This window comes from Solanum dulcamara, chromosome 1 (assembly GCF_947179165.1).
Source record: "Solanum dulcamara chromosome 1, daSolDulc1.2, whole genome shotgun sequence".
In the NCBI taxonomy this organism is placed as follows: domain Eukaryota; kingdom Viridiplantae; phylum Streptophyta; class Magnoliopsida; order Solanales; family Solanaceae; genus Solanum; species Solanum dulcamara.
The window spans coordinates 45,374,684-45,389,191 of record NC_077237.1 but is presented as its reverse complement, the minus strand read 5'-3'; positions in this window follow the sequence as shown (position 1 = coordinate 45,389,191).

Sequence of the window (14,508 nt, the reverse complement as noted above, 5' to 3'; positions counted from 1 at the left end):
CAACATTGAATGGCAAGTTGATTTCCAATCTTTAGACAAAGAAATAGTTTCCAAAGGCTGTATTTATCATACTGTTGAAGTGAGTTTTAAATATTAATTCTAAGCCACCGACTCTTTAGTTTATTCTAGTAGTTAATAAGTTTCTAGATGTATTTTCAGGTGAGATTCTTGGTATTCCCCAAGAATGGGAGATTAATTTTTTTCTATTGATACATTATTTGATGCCTAGATGATATCAATTCCACCATATAGAATTTTACCAACAAAATTGAAGGAATTGAAAGAACAACTGAAAAATATATTAGATAAGGGCTTTGTCAGGCCTTGTGTATCACTATGCAGTGCACCAACGTTATTTGTGGAAAGGAAAGATGACTTATTGTAGATGTGTAGAGATTATCAAAAAATGAATATGCTGACTATAAAGAACAAATATCTACTACAAAGGGTTGGTATATTTTTACCAACTATATGATATCGAATGCTTCCCAAAGATTGATTTACATTTAGGGTACCACCAGGTAGTTGTTTGAGAGAGTAATATTCCAAGGACAACCTTCAGGCTTATTTATAGCTATTTTGATTTTCTTGTAATGTCTTTTGGATTGACAAATGCCCAACACTATTTATGAACCTGATGAATATTATATAAGTTAAGGGAGAGATTACCTTACCATTAGCATGAAAATTTGTAGAAAACTGAAGAAATATCACCCTAGGTCTCTTTTGGTCTCTCAAGAACAGAGTGGGGGAAATAAAAATAGTTTTGGAACTTTTTCCCGATTTAAAGTCGTGACTGTCCCACCATGGCGCCACGTATCCTTCCATGGCGACCCTTCAATAGGAGGAATAATCCCAACATGGCATGTTGCATGGAAACAAAAACTCATAACTCATGACCCAAATCCCATTTTTCTAACACACCGTCAAACCATGTCATTCTAAAATCAATCCTTCACGCTAAGATCCATTACAAGAGTTCTACTAGCCCGAATTTGATTCTGTGAAGCCGTGTAGGATCCTTAATGTCGTGGCTAACAACTCAATCAATAAAACTCAAAATTTAATAACCCATCAATTACCGGATTATCCAGACCTCACCTGACTCAAATTTTACCCATGTATGGCCTAGGCTCAATCTTTCAAAGTTACTAATCAGAACTTTTCTAGCCCAAATTCTTTCCCCATTAGCTTATCCATAATGAGGGGAATAGGCCGTTACATTTTTGTTCTTGATTATTATTTTCTCAATGCGCATCTTAATGTCTACATCATCATTTTTTGTCTGTATCCTATTCTTTTTTTTTTATTGTCCCTTAATTTATTCACTTCTTTGAAAAACCACTTTAGGTTTCAACTTACGAGGGATAGAATAAAAGTTACATAATTAATTGAGTCAACAACTTTCTCTATGGACAAATTTCCTTATTTTGTTCGAGAGTTTGAACTATATTAGCAGAGATGACTCAATAAGATTAGGGGCCTAAAATTGAATTTTAGAGATATTATATATATTAAAGAAAAAAGGATCAAAATGCCCTTAAACTAATCGAAATGAACAAAAATTCCTCCATTTATAGTTTGATCCAAAAATGTCCTTGCTTTCAATACTTTATTCTAGAAATGCCCTTATTATTATTTAATGGGTCAAAGATACCCCTTTTCAAATAAATTTATTATTTATTTATTTTTTGAACATATATTTTTCTAATAATATTTATTTTATTAGCAAATGCTTTTTTTATTTCAATTTGTAATATCTCAATTCTTGAGAAATTATTTTTCATGTGAAATGACCATTTTGCCCTTGTCCATGATAGTTTTGATGTTTGGTTTGTATTACAGGAATGGTTTGTGTGGTCTTCGATGTGATCGAGAAAGATTTTAGTGATTTTGAGACTTTGGGTGGAATTTTTATGAGATAGTTGACTTTAGTTAACATTACAAATCTCAGTGTTGGATGGTGATTCTGTCAATTTTATTTTATTCGAAATGTTGAGTTTGGTCCAGTAGGGTGGTTGTTTAGATCCTCCAGATGTTAGAGGTTTTTTTGAGTATTTAGGCTTAAAGTTGATTTTAGGCCTAAGAAAAGTCTGTGGCAGTAGTTTGGCCTTAAAAACCTTTTTTGGAAATCTGATGATTCCATTGACGCCAAAAACATGTTTTCTAATCAATTTGCACTATTGATTCAAATTTATGGGGTTCCATATGAGTTCTGAGCATCACCAACATATTTTGAAGGGTGCTGGTACAAGTTGACCGCAGTCAACAGACATTTTTTGGCTGAAAATAGCCCAAATTTCTTTGTTTTTTCCTCATTTTTCTTATTTCCACCATTGTTACTTAATTGGAGCTTTGAACAGATGATTTTTGAAGCAAACTTTTGAGGAAATTTATTGGAGTAAGTCTCTTTACCATATTTATGAAGATTTCATCTCTTAAAAATATTTCAAAATCAAGATTTCATATGGATGTTGGGGTTTTTGTCCTAAATTTCAAAATTCATAATTTGATAATTCAAACTCGATTTCAATGGGTTTTCAACCATGAACTCTCGTTGGTGTGTAGAACATGGTTTTCAAGTAAAATTCTAATTTTACACTTTTTGTTTTCAAGGTAATTTTGGACGATTTTGAACCCGGTTCTTAAACTTCCGATATGGGAATCAATAAACTCTTTTTGATGAATTATTTCAATTCTTGATAGTTGGGGATTATTTTAGAGTCGGTGCTTAAGATTAAAGCTCCTATAAGAGTGTTTGGGTGAAGATTTAGCCTTCAAGGTAGGTTTGGATATACTTCTTTGAGATGAGAATTGGGTAATTGATCATTCTTATGTACTAGACTTTGGGATGGGGTCGTAATGTGATTTGGGAATTTTATTTTCTTTGATAGTATGTGATTCATGATTTGCCTATGTGAGAGGCTTGAAACACTATTTAACTTGTAATACCCGCATGAGGGGATAAGTTAGGGGTTTTGATCACATATTAGTACTGAAACATTTTCTAAAGAGGCGAAAATGTGGAAATTCTCTTTGAGACAGAAAATGTACACCTTTTTATATCATTGACCACAAGTGAAGTGGCAAGTTGATGAGATATTTAGATAGTTATTTGGTATATGAACTGTGAGTTCCCCATGGGTCCTTTTATGGAAGCCTTAACTTGATATGTGTATACGATATATTGTGAGACAACATTAATTCCACTATACCACCACATCATTGCATCATCTTATTGCATTGCATTGATCTTTGAATTATTTGGCTCATATGAAAATATGTGATATTTATTTGAACTTATATGTTTACTTTACTTCCGTCGTTCTATATAAATTGATGACATTGATGTAAGAATGGGACTTTTCTGTGTGTAGGTGAAAGCATTCCTTGGATTATTTCAGAACTTTGATTAATTTCTTATACTCAGCTTGTTGAACCCTCTAAGTATATGTGGATTGTAGTCACCCCTACTTCTATGTCACTTATTATCACGACCCGACCTAGGACCTATTTGTAACACGAAGATCAAAACTCCTAAGGGTTCCAACCAAGCCTCTTGTACATATCATAAGCATACATAAGGTGAAATATAAAAGCGAAAACATCATAAGAGAGTCTAAAACATGAATAGAAATCTAAAAATGTCTTATGACAACATAGACTCAAACATATATCCAACGAGATGCCTCTAAATATGAGTATGGGCGGGGGATAAGACATCTTCTTAGCTCATCCTCAATACACAACATAAGCAAAAGTCTTTTGATAAGAAAATAGTAAGTAACTTAAAACTAGTCCCCGGTCAATGAGGAACTCCTACTAGTTACTTGGACGATAAGGATCTTCAACCTCAACCCCTACATTATGAGATAATGTAGATAAAAGTATGCATTAGTACGTTGGAATGTACTAAGTATGAGGGCGTGAGATGCAACGTAAATTATGGAATGCAAAGGTCAAGTAAAACACATGATAAGTTGGAATACGTAAAGTCATGAGAAAATCATATTGACCAAAATATTTAAAAACATAAATTCAAGTCATAACATACTTAAGAAATCATACATATTTGGAATAGGAGCCATAACCGAAAATAAGACCATGCGAGCTATAACATGGAATTCGATGATACCCACATTGAGAAGGAGGAGGCTACTTTGCCAAGGTAGACTCCTAATCATGAACATATGCTATTTGTGGATTCATTAACTAGGCCATAAAGGCAACCTACGGTGGCACATAGTTTATGGGACATGAGGCTGCTACTAAGGCTTTTGATAGGGCCCCACCTCAAGTCCACTTGGCGCTAAGTCAAATTCCACAGAATACATACATAACATAAGATTATAATATCATATATCATAGTCATTATCATAGGCTTGAAATCATAGAGTAGCTCCTTTTTATAACATACTTGTAATATGAGAATTGTCCTTTCATCATTACAATCATTTTTTGCATAATTCATATCAATAGGCCTTAGGTCACCACATAGGATCCTAAGTCACCTTACTTCATAAATTGCATGAAATTTATACCTTGAAACATACTTATAATTTATGATCATCATGGAAACACATAGTCATAATTCATACTTTGAAAATTCATGACCATAGCTTGAACTTGAAATTAGGGTATGACATAAATGCATGATCAATTGACTTGAAAATTATGAAATTTACTTGAAAACATGCATAATCATAAACTTTATATCATTCCATACATAATTCATATAGATAATATCCTTTAGAAGTATGAATCAAAATACTCATAATTTATATCATGAACCCTAGAAATCAAAATAGGAGAATTTATGGAAAAACTCTTTAATTTATTTCAATAACCATCAATTTATATCAAAATAGACTCATGATCATATTTTAATTCAAAATTTATGCAATTGGGATAGAGATCACAAAACCCATAAATATCGTACTTTAATTTGATAGACAATCTTGAGAAATTGATTGAGCTTCATGTATGAAAGGATCCATGAATCAATACCCATATACCTTGAGTGAGAACGCCAATTAATTTTGAAGAACTTGAGAATTTTGATGGAGAAATTGAGTGAATTTGCTTGAAGTCTTTAATGGAAATCCTCGAGAGCCTTTTTGTAGAGAGAAAAATATTTGATAGATGAATTGTAGAAGAATGAATAGAATTAGAGGTTTAGGTTAATTTGTAGAGTTGAATTAGGTCCTAAAAACATCTAGGTTCATTAACTAATAATTTGGAAAAAGTCTAAAATGCCCTTAAAAAAACTAAATTCGGCCAGAAAACCTTCCCAGGTCTGCAATGCGGTCCCATCATGACCAACTCGGCCGGAACTACTTTCTAGGTCCGTGACGCAGTCCTGTCGCGGACCACACTATTTTGTAGTTTCTTCGAAAATCCTTCTTCCATTCTATGAGTCCTAAAAATCTACCAAGACCATTTTCCCAGATGTTTTGACCCCCTGATCAATATTCCAAACTCAAATTTTCAAAAAAGAGTAAGAATAATATGTTACATGAGTGACCTATTTCCAAGACATTCTTAAGATATTTTATGGGCATTTTGAGGGATGTTACACTTATGTTCAGATTCTAGTCAGGGTAGTACATGCGACAACAAATCTCCTCTTGCTGATAGATTTATTTAAGATTGGTGGTGAGATTTAGTGTTTTGGATCACCATTAGTTCCATCTCTTAGTTTTGTCTTCATTATTATTTAGAGACTTAAGGTGTATTTCAAACTCAAAAGTTATATTAGATTCTCTTTATACTTGTGACACTAGATTTTGGGATATTTCTTCATTTTTCTTCTTTTTTTTTCTTTTATGGCCTGACTTCCTATTTGGGATTTTTGTATGTGATTTACTGTTTTTTTACACATCAGGTTAGAATTTAGGATGTGTGCAATCTTGACCTCAATTTTTGAATCATGAAAAATTGGTATAGAGCACTAGGTTCACCGTTCTCATAAGTTAAAGAGCAGGGTGTCTAGTGGAGTCTTGTAGATAGGTACATAGATATCTGTACTTATCTTTGAGAGGCTACACCACTTAATAGGAGAAATTTTGTCCATTGATTCCTTTCATCCAATTTATTCACATAATGTCTTGTTAACCTCTAATATATTTTTTCCATGTTAGAGGTAATGGCCAGGTCAAAGAGGGAAATTCCTGCTTGGGATGGACTAGTGAAGCCCCATTCACAGCTCCACCTATTTATTCTAGTGTTTCTATGTATGCTTTATAGAAGAAGAGTTTTGAGAGATTCCTATTGCCTCTAAAATCCTATGGTTTGAAGGGCGAGGAGGCTTATGACTTTTTGATCGAGTGCCAGGACAAATTGTTCAACCATGGTATATTGGAAACATATGAAGTGTCTTGCATCTCGTTTTAGTTTGTGGGAGTAGCCAAGGAGTGGTGGAGATCGGTTCTTGCGTGCAAACCTACCAGTTCTCCTATGATGGGTTGGGAGAAATTCACTAAGGTATGTCCTTCGTGATCAACATAGGGACGAGTTTGATAGGTTGGAGAAAGGCTCCTTATAATTTTCTAAGTATGAGGCTCATTTTCCTAAGTCATCTCATTATGCCTTGTCGAGTATTCCTAACAAGTTCGAGTAGACCTGCAAGTTAGTAAAGGTGTTTGCCGCTTATCTTCATAATACCATAACCTCTTTTATGTTATTTGGTGATACATTCAAAGTATTATTGACCATTCCAGGATGATCTAGAGTTCCTACATGCTAGATAGGGTGGATCCAAGAGGTTCTATCAATAGGGTCAATTCAACAGGCATTCATCTAGAGGCAAGGAGTATTTGGGTCCAGGTACCCAGGGCTAACAGGGTAGACCAGTTCATATCCCGATTCAGGCACCCAAGTTAACAAGGTCGACCAATTCATGTCATAATTTAGGATATAAACATTATTGGTTCACCCAAGCCTAGTCAGATGAGATAGGATATGCATAATGGGTCATTGAGCCAAGGATAACGTACATACTCTTCTATTTATCCACTATGGGGTTTGGGTCCTCTAGGCTATTTTGTTTGTGATGAGTTTATGCATAAGCCAAAGGACTACCCAGACATGCTTCTGCTACTCTTCATCCCAAGACACTAGTTGTTGATAATATGACAACCCTAGCAATTCGAGGTGCTTCATAGAGTGTTAGAGGTTGTGCCGGGGGGTCTAAGGGTGGAGTTCAAGGTTGTGATCATGGTAGTTCTCAGGATAGTGTTGATCATAGACTATGCTATGCTATACTAGGTAGATTTAAGGCATAGGACTCTGATGCAGTGATTACAAGTATTATTCTAGTTTGCCATCATTCTGCTTCATTATTATTCGATCCTGGGTCTACATACTCTTATGTTTCGACTTATTTTTATGTGGGAATTGATTATGTATGTGAGTGTATTGCTATGCCTCTTAGTGTTTCTACCCGGTAGGCGAGGCTTTATTGGTGGATTAGGTATATAGAGGGTGTGTGGTGATATTTTCATATAGAGAGACTCGGGTAAACTTGATTTTATTAGATATGCTTGATTTTTATGTGATATTGGGTATAGACTGGTTATCTCCCTAAAATGCGATTCTAGATTATTATGCCAAGACTGGAAAAGGGGGGGGTAATATATTTCATTTATGTTTGCTGTATATTGGAAAAGGGATGCTTATTTTATTTAGCTTATATTGGTGATCATACCAGAGATTCATCTTCTTTAGAGACCACGAGGGTGGTGACAGAGTTCATGGATGTGTTTCCTATCGATTTATTGAGTGTTCCTCTAGATCGTGATATTGATTTAGAGGCCAGCACCAAGCCCATTTATATTTCTCCTTATTGGATGACTTTGGTTGAGTTGAAGGAATTGAAGGAACAATTAGATGATTTGCTGAAGAAAGGGTTTATTTGGCCTAGTATTTCACTGTAGGGCGCACCAATTTTATTTGTGAAGAAGAAAGATGGTACTATGAGGATGTGTATTGAATATTGAGCATTGAGAAGGTTATGGCAAAAAATAAGTATTCTCTTCCTCGCATTGATGATTTATTTGACCAGCTTTAGGGTGCATCACTATTTTCTAAGATTGACTTTAGGTCGACCTACCATCAGTTGAGAATTCAACATTTCTATATACCGAAGACGCCCTTCAGAACTTGTTGTGGCCATTAGGAGTTTGTGATCATGTCCTTTGGGATAACGAATGCCCTAACTGCTTCTACGGAGTTGATGAATTGGGTGTTTCAGCCTTATTACAATTCCTTAATTATTGTATTTATTGATATTATCTTGGTTTAGTCCAAGAATGAGGCCGACAATATTCTACACAAGGTCGTACTTTGGATATTGACACAGAAGAAGTTTTATGTGGAATTCTCCAAATATGAGTTTTTGCTTAAGTCTGTAGCTTTCTTGGGTCATATAGTGACCAAGGATAGATTATGGTCGATCCTACCATAGTTGCGGCGGTTTGTGCTTTGGCGAGACTTACTTCAGTTACATAGATTTGAAGTTTCATTAGGTTAGAAGGTTATTATCGCCTTTTTTTAGGGTTTCTCTTCCTTCGCAACTCTATTGACTAGGTTCACTCAAAATACCTTGGAATTTTAGTAGGCCAATGAGTGTGAGATCAGCTTTCAAAAGCTCAAAGAGTTATTAACCTCGTCACCTATTCTAGCATTACCTGAGGAGGGTGTGTCTTAAAATGTATTCTATGATACTTTAAGTATTGGTTTGGGTGGTGTCTTGATGTAGAAGGGGAGAGTCATAGCTTATGGTTATGTCATGACCCAACTCCGTAGGTCGTGAATGGTGCCCGATTTGGGCACCCATACGTACCCTTAGTCCTACTGAGTATGTTAGCTGAATAAACAAATGAGGAAATCAAAATAAATCGCTAGAGAGCACACGAAAATAGATGTGGCACACAAAGGCCATTAAGGCCGTCACTGAACACAAACCTCAAACACATATACAGAACCCACAACACAAGTCTACAGACCTCTACAGAACGATAGTCTAGTCATATGATGGGATAGGGCCCCTTCATACCCTTAACCAATATGTACAAATGTACAATAGAAAAGTTAGTACCAAAATAGGGCTCCGGACAAAGGAGCACTGCCAACTAATAGGGTGGACGTCCTAAGTGAGCAGATCAGCAAACTGAAAGTCTGTACCTGCGGGCATGTAACGCAGCCTCCCGAAAAAAAAGGGGTTAGTACGGAAAATGTACTGAATATGTAAAGCATGGACTGTAATAAGTAAAGTCATTACCAGAACAGAATGTGCAAAAATGAGCCAAATATCATAATGTTTATCATAATCACAGATAGTGCATGCAGAAAAATATACCATATCCGACCCCATTATGGGACTCGGTGAACAAAACGTGGTCTCTACCCCATCACTAGCGCCACAACACAGCATACATCCAGAGTAGGCAATATCTCTGTAACAAATCATATCATATCAGGTGGTCATCTCATGTCATATCATATCATATGTGTACATGGCAAATCATAACTCCATAAATCCCATATATAGGTCGTACCTGCCCCCTCATGTCGGGGCACAACGAATAATGCAGAGAGGTACGCATGATAACAAACCTGGCCCCGACTCAGTAAAAGAAGCATTGAGGCATCCACAAGTGGAGTAGTGAGAACTATATGCAATTGAAATCATATTTGAGACTAGATGGAATAATAAAAATGAGCTATCGTTTAAAATCAAGACAAGAGTCACATCAAGTACCTTTTGAAAGTCGCTATGGATTATATCAAAATAGAACTTCTGGAATCATATACTCGTATCCAAGAGTAATAAAATATCTTTTGGAAATCAAGAAATTGGCCATCCTAGTGGCTCTAGGAATAGGAACTTCCTTGAAATCATATAAAATTCATATATTTGTTTCATAAAGACCATGACAAAAGAAAGATTAGCTTTTTATACTTATGTCAAAACATGCCAAGAGAAGGAATAATATTTACATACTTATGCCAAAAACATGCCAAAAGAATAAAGCGTTAGCTTTACATACCTCTTACGGATTACTCTCAACACGTTCGCCTCGTCGTCTCTTGAACCTATTTAACATGAAAGTAATTATAAGGTTAGTGACCTTCAACTTTCCATCTCGTAATTCTACCACCAATTACCCATAGGAACCAATTCCTTATTCACCTTTCTCAACTAGTCTCAACTAGTCTATTAGTTAGTTAGAAGTTAACAGAATTTGGGCACCCTCTCCCCTATAACTTGCCCTATCCAAATTATAACCTTAGAATCCATATTACCCACACTAACCAGAAGCCAATACACAACCATACCACTGCAACATTACCCAAAGCAAGTCCCAAACAGCCCGCTCAAAACTACGATACCAAAAGAGGATTTTTAATCTCTATTTCATAAAACCTTTAACCATACGTAATGGGGGGTCGTGTAGCTGAAACCAGCAGCTCGCAAACCCCTTTTTGAACACTTTCCATCCATTCAACACACAATCAAACCACCTTCAAGTGCAAAACAATAACCACAACACACTACTCGACTTCGATTTAATTATAACGACCTTAGTTTAGTTTGTTTATAACGTCAAGCATCCTTGTGTAATTTTTATACTTCCAGCCACATGTAAGACATGTAATACACTCCATAAAAACACCATAAAATCCAAATTAAAAGAAAAACCTTACCTTACCCGAAATTTCCGAAAGCTTGCCAAAACTCGCCTCGGAAGTTCCTTAATTGCGGTTGAAATATTATGGCTATTTGCTATCTATTTTGTGCTGATCCAAACAATAACTTTAAATTATTAACACCTTCATATAATTGTGGTATACACTAGATAATTAATTCACGGAAAGGAATCAGGGCTTACCTTTCACTTTGGCCAAGCTGTCGCCCCTCTCTCTTAGCCTCCTAGGGTTCCTTTTATCTTCCTTTAAGTTCAAGGCTGTTTTGTGAGAAATTCAGCCTTAAGACATATGTATATACATGTACTTAGGAGGTGACATATGGCATCCCCTAAGGGGTGACACGTGGCATCCTTCCAGGGTACCACCTCATTCATGCATCCAATCAAAGCTGCCGTGTGGTAGCGTGGGACCCATATCAAGTAGGTGTGTCACCTACTTGGTCCAATTAGGTGCATAACCTACTTAGTCCAAGTAGGTGAATCACCTACTTATTTCAAGTAGGTGCTACGTCTCCTTATTTCTCTTTCATGGGTTCGTAATCTCGTCTCACTTTAGAAGCCTAGGTATTCCTTGTTACTTAAGCTCGATGTTCACTCAAGTAGATTAGTTATGTAAGACATCCAAGTCGGTGGTGTATGTGAGTAAGTCGAACCCTATGGCCCATTACTTGGCCTCCAACTCCTTTCGGATTCTTATAACCCTATTTCCAATCTTTCCTATTATTGGAGTATCTTATTCTCCCCTCCTTAGAGTTGTTTGATAGCGTTATAGATTATCCAACTCACATGATGATTTCTAAGAAACTTAAGAGCCTCCCCAGAAACTTAAGAAGCTTAAGAAGCGTTCGAAGGTACCAAAGTACGGGGTGTAACAGGTTATCGACCAATGAAGGTACATGAGAAAAATTTCCCTACTCATGATTTAGAGTTAGCCATACTGGTTTTTGTTTTGAGGTTGTTGAGACACTATCTTTATGGTATGCATTGTCATTTCTTTATTGACCATCATAGGCTTAAGTTCAAATATCTCAGGCAAACCTGAAAATACGACAACATAGGTGGTTGGAGGTATTAAAAGGCTATGAAATCACCATTCTTAATCATCATGGCAAAGCTATTGTGGTAGAGGATGCCTTGTATTGCAAAGCACCAAGCATGGGTAGTTTACCCTTTCTTCAGGTAGAGGAAAGACCTTTTTTTTAAGGGAATAGACCCTATACGAGGCTCCTACCTCTCGTGCACAGTCAGGGGTTGAGCATCACCCCCAAGCCTTAACATAAATAATAAACAGAAAGGTACAAGGAGGGGGACATAAAACCTTACCTCCGATCCTATGTTGGTTCATAAGTCGGCTAAACTACTAAGGTCGGCTAACTCATCCTTGATACAAAAAAGGGCTAACTAAAAAATAGAAAGCAGTAAACCTATGAAAGGACTCCTCCCAGTACAAGTTGACTAAGAAAGAATAAATAAGGGAGACTCTCCTCTTTCATAAGAAAACAAGAAAGTAGCCTACACTAGTCCTATTCAACTACGCTATGTATCATACATAGCTAATTGAAGCAGAACAAGTATACAAACCTTCTATCTCGCATGGGGTGAGGAAGCTCTTTTCATCTTTGCCATTTTTAGTCTTGTCGTACCAAGAAAATCCAAAGGAACTATGCAACAACATCCAAAGCATGAATATCAGCTAAGGAGGGTGAAATGAGGAGAAGTATATGGAACTTGAGTAGTCAGCAGCCTTGGGATTTTTGAAAAAAGAAAGTGGTGGGCTGAAAAGAAGTATCTTGCATGTCCTGTCTTGACCAGCTGCTTGGATGTTTAACTATTGGTGCCTTGCACATTGGAGAGATTCTTCTGTGCCTGCAATCAAACAAATAAACAAATAAAGAGCTCCAAGAATTTTGGATGCAAGGGGCCTGCTGCAAGTGTGAGACCCCTGTATGTATGGCTGTTATCTCCCTTTGATTGAAGCTTTGTGGGCCTGCACAAACAAGTAACCAAGCAAGGATCTCCAAGAATATTGTTACTAGTAGTGAATGTAGCCTGCTGCATCTCAGCCATATAGTTGTTGGTGCTGTGATGTAGCTTCTACATGTGTTGTCGTTGGGGAGTTGTGAGACTATATGTATTTCTTGGTGTAGGACTTCCAAAACCAGCTGCTGCAAGTCTAACACAAGGCTCAAAGTTGCATGATGCCTGCACAAAGAGATATACAACAGAGAACAAAAATAGAACTGAAGATTCAGTTTTGATGTCTGCTGAATGGATTTCCATGTGTTGGAAGTTGTCTTGCTGATCTGGAGAGGTGTTGCTGGAGGCTTCTGAATGTTGTTGAAGGTTGAAGTTCTTGTTCTAGGGAAATGGAGCTGTGTAGAGGAGGAAGAACACAACCAAAAACTGGAGCAATTGTTGTGGGGTTGCTGCTGTGTGAGCAACTCCAAGTTGCTTAGCTGGAGATCCATGTTGTTGACTTTTATTTGCCAAGGTGCTGTGAATAGCACCCCTGGTGTTGTTTCACCTACACAAAAACAATCAAACAAAGACAGGCAACCAAACAAACATAAGACCCAAGAGGGGCTTCTAATTCTGCATAATCCTTTTGTAGCACTCTTGGTGAAGATATTTGATTTGGTGGTTGTATCTGTGATGTACTCTATGTAGTTACTGTTAATGCATGTTGATGTATCACTCCAGCAACCTGCAACAATACAACAAACAAACAAAAGAAAGAAAGGACTTGCATAAGCTAGCAAAAAAGAAAGGACCTCTAAGAGTGCTTTGGAGCCTATTAGCTTTTTCAAGGTCACTTGACTAACGTCTCCAATTATCCGATTGAGATGAAACTTCTTGAGCTTTGCACATACAACCTTTTCTTTAGTCTTGCAAGATTTGGAGGCTTTTTGCACAAGTTGTAATTTCCAAATTGCAAATTGCTCCCTCTTTAGGCTTAAGACAGCTGACTTTTTCAAGGTCGCTCGCCTAATATCTCCAATTATCCATTTGAGCTAAAACTTCTTGGGCCTTGCCACTATAGTATTTTCTACAATCTTGCAAACTTTTGAGGCCTTGGTGTAGGTCCGCATGATGCAAATTACCCTACACATCATACTCTACTGTAGCTTGGTCTTAGTTCCATATGTTGCATAGAGGAAGTTGACATGAATGGAAGGATGAAGAATTGGTGAAGTCCTAGCATGCCAGGTTGCTGTCTCTCTTCTGTTGAAGTAATTTGAACCTGTATAAACAAGTGGCAAAGAGACAAATAAGGGAGATAGGTGCATATATTACTGCAGGTCCTTGTGCAGCTCCATGTTACTTCCATAGTAGAGGGGGTTAAGATGATTGTTGTTGCAAACTACTCCCAAGAGGAGACCCTTAATTATGAATAGGATCAGCTCCTCAGAGTACCTACACCCACAAACAAAAAAAGAAAAATACACAAACAAACAATTCTGCAAGTTGTTGTAACTAATACTAATGACTTGTAGATGTTCCTTGGGTGTTACAGGTTGGTGGAGCTATTGCTGAAGAATGTTGTTGTTGAGAAAGGTAAGAGGCAAGTTGAAGGTGCTGTATAAAAGAGTCCCTAAGCAGGATCTTGTGTTACTGCAACCCTTAGAGCAAATCCAAGGAGGGACTGCATCAGGTGATGTAGGCAAGCTCCCAATTGTAACATGTTGCATCCTGCTACTGCTGCACTATAGAACAAGTAAGGATGTGCCTCCAAGTATAGATTGAAGAGATGCAAGTTTGTATGTACCTGCACATACAACCAAAAGAGGGAGAGAAAGAA